General features: G+C 45.9%; 1 non-coding gene and 1 pseudogene across 2 annotated transcripts in view; one reads left to right on the forward strand and one right to left on the reverse strand.

The window, feature by feature from the left end:
* Nucleotides 1-16793, forward strand: part of LOC148144411 (uncharacterized) — a 269470-nt pseudogene that overhangs the window by 104087 nt on the left and 148590 nt on the right. The gene's annotated exons all lie outside the window — the stretch shown is intronic.
* trnap-ugg (transfer RNA proline (anticodon UGG)) lies at nucleotides 144-233 on the reverse strand. The gene is given in 2 exon segments: nucleotides 144-179; nucleotides 198-233. It is a non-coding gene; the product is annotated as a tRNA-Pro (tRNA).

Here is a 16793-nt window from a genome sequence, read left to right on the forward strand (position 1 = left end):
CACGTCAACCTATTCAACGCTATCTCCAATCATTTCACTTCGCTGCTTTCTGTCCCATTGGTACGCCAGGGAGCCCAACCTCGTTTAACGAAGGTGCTTTTTGAGAAAATGGAAGAGGCACTTTTGCACAAGTCATAAAACGTGGGCTCGTCCGGGATTTGAACCCGGGATCTCTCGCAAATCTGCGTCGATGAAGACCCAAAGCGAGAATCATACCCCTAGACCAACGAGCCAGACAGCAAGCAAGCTCCCGCCCCACCCCCCGCTCTACCTCTTGAACCAGCTGAAACTTGCTCAGAGTGAAGTATAGTTGACATTGAACAGGCTGGGACTGTTTTCTCTGCAACGTCGGAGGCTGAAGGGTGACTTTATGGAGGTTTACAAAATTATGAGGGGCATGGATAGGATAAATAGGCAAAGTCTTTTCCCTGGGGTCGGGGAGTCAAGAACTAGAGGGCATAGATTTAGGGTGAGAGGGGAAAGATATAAAAGAGACCTAAGCGGCAACATTTTCACGCAGAGGGTAGTGCGTGCATGGAATGAGCTGCCAGAGAAAGTGGCGGAGGCTGGTACAATTGCAACATTTAAGTGGCGTTTGGATGGATATATGAATAGGAAGGGTTTGGAGGTATATGGGCCGGGTGCTGGCAGGTGGGACTAGATTGGGGTGGGATATCTGGTCGGCATGGACGGGTTTGGACCGAAGGGTCTGTTTCCATGCTGTACATCTCTATGACTCTATGAACAGCTGCTTCTCATTCTGTCTCTGAGCTGCCGTTTGCCCGTCCCCAGGAACAGGGCCCTCTCTACTGGCAGAAAATTAAACCGTTTTCTTTCTAAACTTTTCTCTGACACCGGAGTGACCAGTGACAAGCATTACCCTCCTCAACACAGGGTACAGAGAACAAGAGAAGACCCCGCAGACCTCCACGAGTGTGTCATCTCAACTGTGCATATTGGGCCAGTATATCAATGTGAAATATTTACGTCGAAGATTTTTGGGAAGCAGATGAGAAGGCGAGGTGCACAACAAGCTGCTAAAGACAACATTGAGTGAATAGGAAAGATGGTTTCCCTTCTGGGTTATGCTCCCATCACGCACCGGCAGACATATCGCCGACAAGCAAATATTAACTCTGTCTAAATTGTCACATTCTGTTTTTACGAACCGTGATTTCACTCAGAAGCACAATTTACCTGCTCCCTCCTGAATATCCTTCCAGGCTCGAACATATCTTCCAGGTGAAGCAGCACTTCACCTGCACATTTGCCGCAACCTAGTCTCCTGCATTCGCCGCTCATAGTGTCGTGTCCCCAACCGAGCATGAAGTATAATCTGGATGACTGCTTCGCAGAACACCTCGGTTCTGCCCGCAAAAAACGGACCTGAGCTTCTGCTTTCCTGCCACTTTAACACGCCACCCTGTTCCCTGGCCAAAATCTCTGTCTCAGGCTTGCAGCAGTGCTCCAGCAAAGCTCAGCTCCAGATGGAAGAACAACGCCTCATATTCCAATTCAAAACCCTACAGCCCTCCGGTCTTCAAGATCGAGTTGCACGACTTTAGGGCCTGAAATCCCCCATATCCTTGACCCCTACCACACACATACGAGCCCCTTGTTATCACATAGTCTGCTACGACACACTACTTATTGTTAGCCACGAACGCTCTCCATTAACAGTTATTCACCCTCCCACACGGATCGTTGTTCACTCCTTTGTCCCTCCTATTGTTCTCTTCTGAGCTGGCGGGAAAGAGAGCAATGTACACTGGAGACTCTGAGCCAGCTGAAACTTGCTCAGTGTGAAATACATTCCACTTTGCTCCAAGAATTGCAAGCAGCAAAGAGTTTCCAGAACATCTGCTTGTCATTCACGTCGGAACCGGCGTGGCGAATTACTGCAGGGAAGGCACGAAACCACAAGGCATGCGTTTCAACTTTATCAGCTCATTGGCATCTCAGAGAAATGGTTTTGCGGTTCAGTTCATAGGAAACCAACGAAGAACAGGAGAAGACTACTCAGACCTCCAAAAGCCGGTCACTTGAACGGTGTGAGTTTCGCCAAACGATATGGTAGGATAGGGGCCATTCAGACAGTCTTTTGAAAGGCAAGATGCCGAACGGAGTCCCATCGCAATGGAAAGTCGCTCAAGGAGACACTGAACAATAGCAGAGGATGGTTTCGATCCATCGACCTCTGGGTTATGGGCCCAGCACGCTCCCGCTGCGCCACTCTGCTCTTACGCACGGCGCCGTTTTCCACAGGTCCCTTTAGCCTTTCGTCTGACGAGACTGTTGTCAAAGATCTCCACTGCTGTCGTCTTATATGGTGTTGCGCAGACGTATGGAGGCTGTGTAAATATAAACTTTTTCTAACTTCCCACATTCTGTTGGTCGAACTGTGATTTCACTCTGAATAGACGCCATGCGGCCCACCTTCGCTCTGCTGGGTCGACACAGTAAGTAAACGTGGGTCTCTATTCGTATCATTCTCTTGCCTTCTCCATGTAATTCTGCACATTGTTACTTTAAACATGACCACCGGATTCCCGTTTGCGTCTCATGAATCTGCCTCTTTGTCAGTGTCAGTTAGGAATTTACTGACCCCAACCACTCCCTGTACGAAAGCGTTCTCCCTGATGTCACTTTTGGTTCTTTTCCTCATGACTTTAAATCTCCGCCGAATCGTTGCCGATCCTTTCAGGCGTGGGAGCATTTTGACTGCATTACTTTCTCTGTCTCGACTTCGCGTAACTTGGAAAGCTTCAATCGGGCCAGATTTCAAACTTCTGTTCTCCGAAGAGAGCTGTCCCAAATTTCCAACCCACCCTCATCGCTGACATCCCTCAAACACCGCAACACTCACGTCAACCTATTCAACGCTATCTCCAATCATTTCACTTCGCTGCTTTCTGTCCCATTGGTACGCCAGGGAGCCCAACCTCGTTTAACGAAGGTGCTTTTTGAGAAAATGGAAGAGGCACTTTTGCACAAGTCATGAAACGCGGGCTCGTCCGGGATCTCTTGCAAATCTGCGTCGACGAAAACCCAAAGCGAGAATCATACCCCTAGACCAACGAGCCAGACAGCAAGACACCCCCACGCTACCTCTTAAACCAGCTGAGTCTTGCTCAGAGTGAAGTATTGTTGACATTGAACAGACTGGGGCTGTTTTCTCTGCAACGTCGGAGGCTGAAGGGTGACTTTATGGAGGTTTACAAAATTATGAGGGGCATGGATATGATAAATAGGCAAAGTCTTTTCCCTGGGGTCGGGGAGTCAAGAACTAGAGGGCATAGATTTAGGGTGAGAGGGGAAAGATATAAAAGAGACCTAAGCGGCAACATTTTCACGCAGAGGGTGGTGCGTGCATGGAATGAGCTGCCAGAGAAAGTGGCGGAGGCTGGTACAATTGCAACATTTAAGAGGCGTTTGGTTGGATATATGAATAGGAAGGGTTTGGAGGGATATGGGCCGGGTGCTGGCAGGTGGGACTAGATTGGGGTGGGATATCTGGTCGGCATGGACGGGTTTGGACCGAAGGGTCTGTTTCCATGCTGTACATCTCTATGACTCTATGAACAGCTGCTTCTCATTCTGTCTCTCAGCTGCCGTTTGCCCGTCCCCAGGAACAGGGCCCTCTCTACTGGCAGAAAATTAAACCGTTTTCTTTCTAAACTTTTCTCTGACACCGGAGTGACCAGTGACAAGCATTGCCCTCCTCAACATAGGGTACAGAGAACAGGAGAAGACCCCGCAGACCTCCACGAGAGTGTCATCTAAACTGTGCATACTGGGCCTGTATATCAACGTGAAATATTTATGTCGAAGTTTTTTGGGAAGCAGATGAGAAGGCGAGGTGCACAACCGTGCGCCGTTATACGGGAATGCTGCTAAAGACGACATTGAGTGAATAGGAAAGATGGTTTCCCCTCTGGGTTATGCTCCCATCACGCACCGGCAGACATATCGCCGACAAGCAAATATTAACTCTGTCTAACTTGCCACATTCTGTTTTTACGAACCGTGATTTCACTCAGAAGTACAATTTACCCGCTCCCTCCTGAATATCCTTCCATACTCGAACATACCTTCCAGGTGAAGCAGCACTTAACCTGCACATTTGCCGCAACCTCGTCTACAGCATTCGCTCGTCCTCGTGACTTTAACGCTCTGCCGAATCACTACAGATCCTTTCAGGCATGGGAGCATTTTCACAGCATTATTTCCTGTTTCTAGGCCACTACTGACTTGGAAAACTTCGGTTCTCCGAGGAGAGCTGGCCCAATATTTCAATCTACCTTTATTGCTGACATTTCTCAAACACCACACCACTCACGTCAACCTGTTCAACGCGATCTCCAACCATTTCACTTCCCTGTTTTCTCAGTCATTCGTACTCCAGGCAGCCTAACCTCGTTTCACGAAGATGCTTTTTGAGAAAATTAATGGGGCATTTTTGCACAAATGAAGTGAAGAGACGCAGCCTCGTCTGGGATTTGAATCCAGGACCGCGCACAAGTCTGAACAGTTAAAGACTCTACTTGAGAATCATGTCCCGAGACCAACAAGCCAAACAGCGGATATTCCCCAACCTACCACACATCTCTTGAGCCAGCTGAGACTTGCTTAGTGTGAAATACATTTGACATTGCTCTAAGAATTGTAAGTGACGAAGAGTTTCCAGAGCAGCTGCTTCTCATCTGTCTCCCTGCTGCTGTTTGTCCCGTCCCCAGGAACCGGGCTCCCTCCACTGTTTCAAAACTTCTCTCTGACACCCGAGTGGCCAGTGACAAGCGTTGCCCTCCTCAACATAGGATGCAGAGAACAGGAGACCACTCAGAGGTTGTCACCTCAACTGTGCACATTGGGCCAGTATATCATTGTGAAATATTTATGTCGAAGCTTTTTTGTGAAGCGGATGAGAAGGCAAGGTGCAGAACAGAGCGCCGTTATACGGGAAAGCTGCTAAAGACGACGTTGAATGAATAGGAGAGAATGGTTTCTCTTTTGGTTTATGGTCCCAACACGCACGCGTTGTGCCATTCTCCTGCATTGCTCGGCAGTTTTTCCAGAGAAGTATTCAGCTTTTCATCTGGCGTGTGGCAGGCACGTTTGAGAATGACGTCAAAAGATCTTCACTGCTGTTGTGTCATATGCTGTTGTACAGACCTATCGTCGATGTGCAAAAATAAACTCTGTCTAAATTCCCACATTCTGTTTTTCGAACTATGATTTCGCTCAGAATCACTAATTTTCAAAACTCGCAATATTCAAACTTTAACAAAGTGCTCATACAAATGATTAGTGAACAACTGGAAGAAATTCTTCCGAACTTACCTGGGGAATTTCGCTTTGAGGGGTCTTGAACTTTAAGTGGAAGGAAGGGAAGTTTGCCTCGAGGCTGTTTAATGTGGAGATGTGTTCTCCATGTAAACTGGTCGTAGTTGACCATCCCAGTGCTTCCCGATGCAGGGCTGCCTGACCCCCAGGGAGGTTTACTTGTAGCAACTGGAGTGAATCCAGAGAGGGAGCAGATTCTGCAAAGATGCTCAAATACTTTATATCTCTCTTTTAGTTATTTTCCTTGTGTATTCCCTCAGTTTGGCACGTATGCAGTTTGCACCCTGGAAAATGGTTGCTTTTTTCCTCATGTTCACAATTAAAAGTGTAGTTTCTCATGGAAGTGAGCCGCATTGAAAGGATTGGCATATTGATATATATGCACACGTATTTAGTTTAAGAATAGTTTAGATTAGATTTGAATGAAGTTTTCCTCTAAACACACCTAAGTCTATCTGGCTGCATGAGGGATTTCAGGTTTCTGTGTGCTGGGTATTATGTGATCAGCAGGCATCTGGCAAACTACAGGAACTGCCACCTATGTTATGTTCGTTTAAGTGTACTGCCAGTGATCACTTATTTTGTCATTTTCCTTTGCAGGAAGACGTGCCGAAAGAAATCTGAAAACAAATGATACATCAACTTCTGACAGAGCCACTTGATTCATTGGGACTTGAATATCAGCAGCCATTCCAATCAAGAAGACATGTTTGCTTTTGTTTGCTTGAAAGATTTTGGACACTGGTGCGGCAGGAAGAATACTGAGACACCGAGTGAGGGAGATTCAGTGCGCTGACTGTGAAAAGTGCTTCACACCATTTACTCAGCTTGGGGAATCAAAATCTCACCCCTCACGGTGGGGATAGACTATGTCCCCGTTCTGATTGTAATTTCAAACACAGACCAACACAAGGAAAGCTCCCCCAACAGGGAAACTGTGGAAATGTGGGGACTGAGGGAAAGGATTCCCTTCCCCATCCCTGCTGGAAACCCACAGACGTATTCACAGCGGGGAGACGCCATTCACCTGCTCGGTGTGCAGGAAGGGCTTCAGTCGGATCAGCCATCTGGAGACGCACGAGTGGGTCCACAAGTGAGATAAGCCATTCACGTGCCCCATGTGCAGGAGAGGGTTCACTCAGTCAGCTGCACTGCTGACCCACCAGTGGGTCCACACCGGAGAGAGGCCGTTCACCTGCTGTCAGTGCCGGAAGAGCTTCACTTGCTCCTCCCACCTGGGGAGGCACCAGCACGTTCACGTGCCATCGCATGGGGATGGAAGGAGCGATGACCGAGCGCCGCTAACAACCCAGCTCTGGGGACTCTCAGGTCCGAATCCCGTCGCGGCAGATGGCAGAATTGGGATTCGGTCAGTCGTCTGGACTTCAGAATCTAAGGATGAAAGCATTTTCAGAGGGCAAAAACCCACCTGATTCACTCATGTCCTTTTCAGTGATGGAAACTGCCGTTGCGGGAAAGGATTCACTCAGTCGTCCAAGCTGCATGCTTTACCCGGCTGTACGAAGGATCCAGTTACAAAGGGACAACTAACTGACCAATAATAAAGAAAGTGTGGTGGGGGGAGGGAGTGTGTGCACTTTGAGCTTGAGGTGCTTTTTTTTAAAGAAAAGCTACTTTTTGTACGCCTTGTGATGTGGAGATCTGAAGCTGGAACAAAGTTGGGTCGCAGTAAAGGTTACCTGAACTTACCGCCAGTCTTAAACTCTCATTGAAAGCTGTGAGATCCAACAGCTTCTCATTTCTTTCAGCCACCAGCACCGAGTTTCCAATGTCGTGTCTCAGAAGGAGCAGTGAATGAGTAGCTAGTATTGTTCGAAATTGTAAATTTTTCAGGACTGCAGGTTTATTGTTTCATTGGCATTGCAAAGTTTGCTGGCAACAGTGGGAGGTGTGGGCTGTATTCACTGGAAACAAAGTTTTAAAATGACACAAACACCAGGGTATAGTCCAACAGGTTTTTTTGGAAGCACTAGGTTTTGGAGCGCTGTTCCTTCATCAGGTAGCTGTTGAGTAGGATGGTAAGACACAGAATGTATAGCAAAAGATTATAGTGTCATGCAACATAAATGATATATTGAAGAAACCTGTTAAGTCTTTCATCTTTTAAAATGGGTTGCAGATTTCGGTTCATTAATCTGTAAATGCCAGAACTTCTTTTTAGTCATATTTCCAGGTAACTTAATGTTTTATAAAGGGAAGTGACACCTCAGCTCAGACAACGCATGAGAGCTGTGAGGTTAGAGTCTTTCTGTATCCCAGTCTTGAGTCAGACTGGTTCTATTTCCAAATATATAATCCTGCAAATGCAATTCACCCCAAAGACTTCGATGTGCGAGTGCATGCATGAGACAGAGCGTCTGTGTGTGTGCGTGTGCATGCTGGGTAAAGTGTGCGTGTGATGGAGTATAATTGTGTGAGAAGGTGTGTGCATGGATGTGAGTGTGAGGGGTGTATCAATGTGTGTCTGAGAGAGAGCCTGTCTATCAGAGAGGGTCTGCACGACCGTGTGAGTACTTGAGTATGTGTGTGTGTGTATGTGTTTTGTGTGTGTGTGTGTGTGTGTGAGAGAGAGAGAGAGAGAGAGTTTGTGTGTGTATTGTGTAGCTGGGTCTCCTGTAGTGAGACATGAATCCAAGGTCTCAGCTGAGGTCATTCTCGTGTGTTCCAAACTTGTTATCAGCCTTTGCTTGGCCACTGGAAATGATTAAGCAGTTTCACAACACACACTGGAGAGGGCAAGGTGAAGGGCTTATGTCTGAAACGTTGATTCTCCTGCTCCTTGGATGCTGCCTGACCTGCTGTGCTTTTTCAACACCACACTCTCGACTCTGATCTCCAGCATCTGCAGTTCTCACTTTCTCCTCATGGGCGAGGTGGGACTTGTCTTTTATTCACTCATTCACTCCTACAGCCTGTCCTTGGTTGTGGCCGAACTGTGCATATATTAATGCAAGTTTCAGAAAGGTTTCTACAGCTTGTTTGTTTTTTTAAAAAAAGAAAATTCTTCCAGACTTTAACAACGTTTCTGAATATACGATTTTAGCTATTCTCAATTTTAAAAATCAGTCATTTCTCGCACACCCTGTTTCCCAGGTAGAATCGTCACCACCTATTCTCTCTCTCTCCTTAAAAGGGCTTGATACAGCGATCAAAGAGGGCTGAGGCACCAGAAAGGAGGGGGATGGGCGCTGGTGGGGGTGGAGAAGGGAGAGAAATGGAGAGGGGAACAGAGGTTGGGGGTAGAGAAGGACTGGTGTTCAGAGGGTTATGGGGAGAGAATGGGGGTGCAGTGTGAGGAGAGAAAATGGGCAGGGGGCAGTGGGTGGGGAGAAAATGGACGGAGGGGCAGAGTGTGAAGAGAGAGACAGCACAATCCTACCTTCCCCAGAACTGGTATCAGTGTCCCCCGAACGAACCCACTCCTCCCACAGCAGACTTGGGGCAATCATTTCTCAATATACGCGTGGCTAAGGCAGTGGAATCATATCATCCCTACAGGCCATTCACACCGACCTTCCCAGCAGCATCCCATCCAGACCCACTCGATTATGCTACAGCTCTGCAATTCCACTTAGCTATTTCCTGATGAAGGGTTTTGCCGGAAACGTCGATTCTCCTGCTCCTCGCACGCTGCCTGACCTGCTGTGTTTTTCCAGCTCACACTCTCGACCCTAATCTCCAGCATCTGCAGTCGTCACTTTCGCCCTGTAGGGGGTGAATGTTCTATGCCGAGTCTTTTGAATCTCTTCAAATCTTTCCTCCTCACCCTAAACCTGTACCCTCTAGTTTTGAAACACCTCTACCTTGGGGTAAAGGCAGGAACGTTGAGCAGCCAGACAAAATGCAAAAGGAATAAAACGTCGAGGCACGGGGAAAAAAAACATTTCGGCAAAAAAAAATGGCGTTGGCATTTTTCTCTCGTATTCCCATTTGGACACTTGAAATTTGTCATGATCTGGAGGTGCCCGTGTTGGACTGGGGTGTACAAAGTTAATAATCACACAACACCAGGTAACAGTCCAATCGGCTTGTTTAGAAACACTTAGCTTTCGGAGCGCTGCTCCTTCATCACGCGGTTGTGGAGTATAAGATCAGAAGATCATAAATTCTGTGTTACCATGTTATACTCCACAACCGCCTAATGAAGGAGCAGCGCTCCAAAAACCTGTGCTTCCAAATAAACCTGTTGGACTATAACCAGGTGTTTTGTGATTTTTAACTCTAAAATTTGTCAGTTAACACCAGCATCGTGACAGAGCATACTGAGCATGCTCCGCGGTGTCAGTTAGCACTGCGCATGTCTGTCGGTGTCAGCAAAGTACTGCGCATACTCCTGGGTGTCCGCAGAAAAGGCGCACGAGCTCCTTTCCATGGACCAATGGAGAACCTTGGAGGACCCGAAGGAGTCTGGTCCTCCTGCCAATCAGAGTCGGCCGTTGTCGAAATGCGGAAGTTGAACCGTGAGCTCTGAAGCCGCTGATGCTGCTCTTTTGTCACTGAATGAAGATTAAACCTCACCCCAAACTATAAATTCCTTCCTCTGTCTAAAATTTGTGAGTATAATAGTGTTTCTGTCAACACGTTTTCCATTTTCTTTTCATTCTGGGGTTCAATTACTGATTTGTTACAAATGAAAGGAAAGAGTGAATCGAGGGAGGGGGCAGACTCTGGAAAAGTTGATCCAGATCTGTGTCTCACTTTGCAAACGCAGTGCCACAATGTAAAGGTATAGCCTTTGATGTATGTAAAAAAAAAGCAGAAAGGAGGTGCATTGTTTATGTAGTGATATGTTGAGATGTGGCGAAAGTGAGATGCTGGAGATCAGAGTTGAAAAGTGTGGCGCTGGCAAACCACAGCAGGTAAGGCAGCAACTGAGGAGGAGAGTCGACGTTTCGGGCACGAGCTCTTCATCAGGAAAGATGTGTGGATGGACAAAGGGGCCTCAGCGTCCTTCGAAACCAGTTACTGCCAGTTGTCAGACAGGTGCAGCAAGCAATGAGCAAAGCAAGTGATATATTAGCAAGAGGAATTGAGTTCAGAAGTGTGGATGTCTTTCAGCAGTTAGGCCGGTCATTGAATGTATTCAAGGCTGAGTTCATTTGACTTTGATGAACAAAGAAGTGGATGGTTTTGGGGGAAGGCAAGAAAATGGTTTTAAGACCAGTATAGAACAGTTACAGAGTCATACAGCACAGAAACAGACCCTTCAGTCCAACTAGTCCATGCTGACTATATTCACAAACTAAACTAGTCCCACCTGCCAATGTTTGGCCCATATCCTTCTGAAACTTTTCTATTTGTGCACTTATTCAAATTTATTTTAAATGTTGTTACTGTACCTGCATTCACTAATTCCTCTGGACGTTCATTTGACACACACTCCACGCTCTTAAACGAAAAATGTGCTCCTCATGTCTTTTTAAAATTTTTCTCCTCTCACCTTAAAAAAGATTGCTCCCTATTCTTGAAACAACAGCTGATATTGACCTCATCTATGCTCCTCGTGATTTTATAAACCTCAATAAGGTCACCTCTCACCCTCCTATGATCCAGTGAAAAAGTTCCAGCCTATTCACCTAGATGTAAGTAGATCCATATTCAATTATGATCTGTTCAATGCTTGTGCAGGCTCGAAAGACCAAATGGCCAACTCCTGCTCCCAATTCTCTCACTGTGACCAGGACAGCAAGAGACCATAAGACATAGGAGCAGAAATTAGGCCATTCAGCCCATCAGGTCTGTTCATACCATTCAATCGTGGCTGATAGGTTTCTCAACCCCATTCTCCTGCGCTCTCCCTGGAACTCTCCATCCCCATGATACTCAGGAACCTATCTACCTCAGTCTTAAATATCCTCAGTGACCTGGCCTCTGCAACCTTCTGTAGAAATGAATTCCATAGATTCACCACTCTTTCACTGAAGAAGTATCTCCTTATCTGCGTTCTAAAACGCCTTCCCTTTACTCGAAGGTTGTGCCCTCCGGTCCTAGTCTCTCCTACCAATGGAAACATCCTCTGAAAGTCTACTCTGTCCAGGCCATTCAGTATTCTGTATGTTTCCATTAGATCCCTCTGAGTGTGGGCCTGTTAATCAGCATGAAACAGACCCTTCAGGATGAGGTACAGCAGGGATTAGGTTCAGCAATGAGAGAATGGAGGGAGAGTATGTGGGACAGAGATTTTCAGCTTCTAGGGAATAACAGAGGAAAGAGAGTTTAGCATAAATTAGAATTGATTGGATGGGCCAAGGCGTAGCAGATGGGGTTTAATTCAGAGAAATGTGAGATGTTGCATTTTGGTCCAGCAATCCAGTTAAGGGGAGTGTCGCAGAATAAAGAGACCTTGGAGTGCAGGTTCATAGTTTCTTGAAGGTGGAGTCTTACATAGACAGTATAGTGAACAAGGTGTTTGGTATGCTTTCCTTTATTGGCCAGAGCATTCAGTATAGGAACTGGGAGATCATTTTGCGGCTGTACAGCACATTGGTTAGGCCATTTTTGGAATACTGCATTCAATTCTGGTCTCTCTGATGTAGGAAAGATGTTATGAAACTTTGAGAGGGGTCAGAAAATATTGAGAAGGCTGTTGCCAGATTTGGAGGGTTTGAGCTGCAGGAAGGGGCTGAACAGGCCAGGGAGATATTTTCTTTGGAGCATCAGAGGCTGAGTGGTAACCTTTAAAGAAATTTATAAGGGGCATGGATAGGGTGAATACCCAAGGTCTTTTCTCCATGGTAGGGGAGTCCAGAACTAAAGGGGAAGAAGTTTAAGGTGAGTAGGGAAAGGGACCTGAGGGGCAACATATTTTTAGACAGAAGGTGGAACTTGTATGGAATGAACTGCCAGAGGAAGTGGGGAGGCTGGTACAATGACAACATTTAAAAGCCACTGGATAGGTACTTGAATAGGAAGGATTTAGAGGGATGAGTCAAATGCTGGCAAATAGGACTAGATTAGTTTGTGATATATAGTTGGCACGGATGAGTTGGGCCAAAGGGTCTGTTTCTGTGCTGTATGACTTTAATCATCTTCAGTGAAAGCAGAAGTGTTGTTGTGAAGACTGGACTTTCAGAGCAGCTTTCAAAAATGTTTTGCCCTTACTCAGAGCCGAAGAAGTTACAATGAAATCTTCCATTTGTGAGACAGCAACTGAATGAGTGAGTGAGTACATCTGGGATTTGGTGGAAAGTGGGAATTCATTGCACTGTGGGGATGAAACCCTACCCTATCCAGTCATTTCTGCTGGTAGATGAGACTAGGCCCCAAGATTAGGGGAAATAGATTTAGGACAGAGATGAGGAGGAACTGCTTTTCCTGAAGAGTAGTGAAACTATGGAAGTCTCTGCCCACGGAAGCAGAGAAGGCAGCTTCGTTAAGTATATTCAAGACACAATTAGATGGGTTTCTGCATAATTGGGGAATTAAGGATAGTTGGGACATTGCAGGGAGGAGGAGCTGAAATGATGGATAGATCAGCCATAATCTTAATGAATGGCAGAGCAGGCAGGACGGGCCAAATGGCTGACTCCTGCTTCTATTACAATGAGCCTATAACCCTGCATTTCCCATGGCTAACCCAACTAACCTGCACATCCCTGAACACTATGGGAAATTTAGCCTGGCCAATCCAAATCAAGGCTGGTGAACAATGTCGTGATGTGGAAATGAACATCAGAGAATGATAGAAAGGGACAAGGAGAGTAAATATACCAGCAATCAAAACTGGATTCAGAAGATCAGAAAAACTGAAACTAAAAACTGAATGTGAGCTGCATTGTAACAGTGAATGAATTGACTGAACACATTGAAGAGAATAATTATGATCTGAGACTCCTTACAGGGACATGGCTTCAGGATGGCAAGGACTGGATCCTGAATATCGAGGGGCTAGTCAAATGGGAAGCTCAGTAAAGGGAGAGGGTTGGTGCTGCTCATCAAAGCACTGATCACAGGGTAGTCTGGTGTCAGCTTGGATTTCAGGTCCGGATTTCTCTGTGCTCTGTTGATATCCCTATTCCCACAGAGTAAGATGTTGGTCTGTTCTCAGCTCTGCTGGATTTCTGCTGAAGCTTTAACGCCCCCTTTTACACGTTCAGGAAAAATAAAACATTTATTTAATCGAGACCCAATCCATAATCTCCCAGACTGTCAACCAGTCCAAGTAAATCTGAAGTAGGGGTCTCCCAGGATTCTGATAGTGCTCTACCTGAGGAATTCTCTCTCCCTTTCATCTAACTATTAATATCCAGCTATGATTTACAACCATACTTGCACCAACAAAAATAAAGCATCTGTTATCAAATAGACATATGGATAAACAGCATGGAAACAGGGTTTCTCTATTACACACATAGAACCACACTCTCCATGGGGATGAATTTGTATTTGCAGCATTACATTTGCAGATACATTCTATTTTGCTCAAAAATTCTAAATTGGAGGAAGGACAAATTTGACGGTGTTAGGCAAGAACTTTCAAAAGCTGATTGTGTGCCAATGTTTGCAGGTAAAGGGACGGCTGGAAAATGGGAAGCCTTCAGAACTGTGATAACTAGAGTCCAGAGAAAATATATTCTTGTTAGGGTGAAAGGAAAGGCTGGTAGGTATAGGGAATGCTGGATGACTGGAGAAATTGAGGGTTTGGTTCAGAAAATGAAGGAATGTCAGGTACAGACAGGGCAGATCGAGTGAAGCCTTACAGTATAAAGGGACTGGGAGTATACTTAAGAGAGAAATCAGGAGGGGAAAACAGGGGACATGAGATAGCTTTGGCAACTAGAGGTAAGGAGAATCCAAAGGATTTTTACTAATACATTAAGGACAAAAGAATAAGTAGGGAGAGAATAGGGCCCCTCAAAGATCATTAAGGTGGCCTTTATGTGGAACCGCTGGAGGTGGGGGAGATACTAAACGGGTATTTTGCATCAGAGTTTACTGTGGAAAAGGACATGGAAGATATAGAATGTAGGGAAATAGATGGTGACATCTTGAAAAATGTCCATATTACAGAGGAGCAAGTGCTGGATGCCTTGAAATGAATAAAAGTGGATAAGTTCCCAGGACCTGATCAAGTGTACCCTAGAACTCTGTGGGAATCTAGAGAAGTGATTACTGGGGCTCTTGCTGAGATACTTGTATCATTGATAGTCACAGGTGAGGTGTCGGAAGACTGGAGGTTGATTAACGTTGTGCCACTGTTAAAGAAAGGTGGTAAAGACAAGCCACGGAACTATAGACCAGTGAGCCAGACGTCGGTGTTGTTGGAGGGAATCCAACTGAGGGACAAGATGTACATGTATTGGAAAGGCTAGGACTGATTAGGGATAGTCAACATGGCTTTATGTGTGGGAAATCATGTCTCACAAACTTGAATGAGTTTTTTTGAAGAACTAACGAAGGGAACTGATGAGGGCAGAGAATAGATGTGATCTATATAGACTTCAGTAAGGTGTTCGACAAGTTTCCCCATGGGAGACTGGTGAGCAAGGTTAGATCTCATGGAATACAGGGACAACTTGCCATTTGGATACAGAACTGGCTCAAAGGTAGAAGGTGGTGATGGAGGGTTGTTTTTTCAGACAGGAGGCCTGTGACCAGTCGAGTGCCACAAGGATCTGTGCTGGGTCCACTACTTTACATCATTTATATAAATGATTTGGATGTGAGCAGAAGAGGTATAGCTATAAGTTTGCTGATGACACTAAAATTGGAGGTGTAGTGGACAGCGAAGAAGGTACCTCAGATTACAACGAGATCTTGATCAGATGGGCCAATGGGCTGAGAAGTGGCAGATGGAGTTTAATTCAGATAAATGTGAGGTGCTGCATTTTGGGAAAGCAAATCTTAGAAGTACTTATACACTTAATAGTAAGGTCCTAGAGAGTGTTGCTGAACAAAGAGGTCTTGGAGTGCAGTTTCATCGCTCCTTGAAAGTGGAGTCGCAGGTAGTGAAGAATAGGATCGTGATTGGATAGTGAAGAAGGCATTTGGTCTGCTTTCCTTTAATGGTCAGAGTATTGAGTACAGGAATTGGGAGGTCATGTTGCGGCTGCACAGGACATTGGTTAGGCCACTGTTGGAATATTACATGCAATTCTGGTCTCCTTCCTATCAGAAAGATGTTGTGAAACTTGAAAGGGTTCAGAAAAGATTTACAAGGATGTTGCTAGGATTGGAAGATTTGATCTATAGGGAGAGGTTGAATTGGCTAGGGCTGTTTTCCCTGGACCGTCAGAGGCTAAGGGGTGATCGTGCAGATATTGATAAAATCATGAGGGGCTTGGATACGATAAATGGACAAAGTCTTTACCCTGAAGTGGGGGAGTCCAGAACTAGAGGGCATAGGTTTAGGGTGAAAGAGACCTCAGAGGCAACTTCTTCACTCAGGGAGTGGTATGTGTATGGAATGAGCCACCAGAGGAAGTGGTGGAGGCTAGTCTGGATGGGCATGTCAATAGGAAGGAGTTTGGAGGGATATGGGCAATTTGCTGGCAGGTGGGACTTGATTGGGTTGGGATATCTGGTCGTCATGGATGAGTTGGACTGAAGGGTCTGTTTTCATGCTGTCCATCTATGACTGTATAACTCTAAATGCACAATGTGCTGGCAGTCAATGCAGGCAGCCAATACATGTAATATTTTGTAAATTTCACTTTGCAAATCGAAGCGGGCTGACTCAAGATTAGGATACAGACAGACTCTGACCTCACTCCTTCCATGCATTATCTGAGCTGAGATGTCACCTTTTCTTAAAACCTGAAGTTATCTCGAGAAGGAGCCTGACAGGAAGTTCTGGGACTTGCATATTATTGATACCTGCAACCCATTCTAAAAGATGAATGACTTAACAATCCAGGTTTGTTCAGTATATAATTTCAGTGGCAGGACACTGTAATGTTTTTCCATAAATTTTGTGTCTTATGATCTTGTACTCCACAACCAACTGAATAAGATGCAGCACTCCGAAAGCCGGTGCTTCGAAATAAACTTGTTGGACTGTAACCTGGTATTGTGTTATATGTAACTTTGTCCAGGTTGGGGTGGATTCACCATGTTAAATGACCCATAGTGTTCTGTTTTGGATGGGTTCAGGTGGATTGGCAGTGTTCAGTTACCCATATTGGGGAGGGATGTGCAGGGTGGGGTGGATTGGCTGTGCTAACTTAACCTACACACCCCTGGGCACTATTTTTTAGATTTAGATTAGATTACTTACAGTGTGGAAACAGGCCCTTCGGCCCAACAAGTCCACACCGACCCGCCGAAGCGTAACCCACCCATACCCCTACATTTACCCCTTTACCTAACACTACGGGCAATTTAGCATGGCCAATTCACCTGACTTGCACATCTTTGGAGTGTGGGAGGAAACCGGAGCACCCGGAGGAAACCCATGCAGACACGGGGAGAACGTGCAAACTCCACACAGT

Source organism: Chiloscyllium plagiosum, unplaced genomic scaffold, assembly GCF_037043375.1.
Source record: "Chiloscyllium plagiosum isolate Xiang-an unplaced genomic scaffold, Cpla_swu_hap1 HiC_scaffold_27, whole genome shotgun sequence".
Lineage (NCBI taxonomy): Eukaryota > Metazoa > Chordata > Chondrichthyes > Orectolobiformes > Hemiscylliidae > Chiloscyllium > Chiloscyllium plagiosum.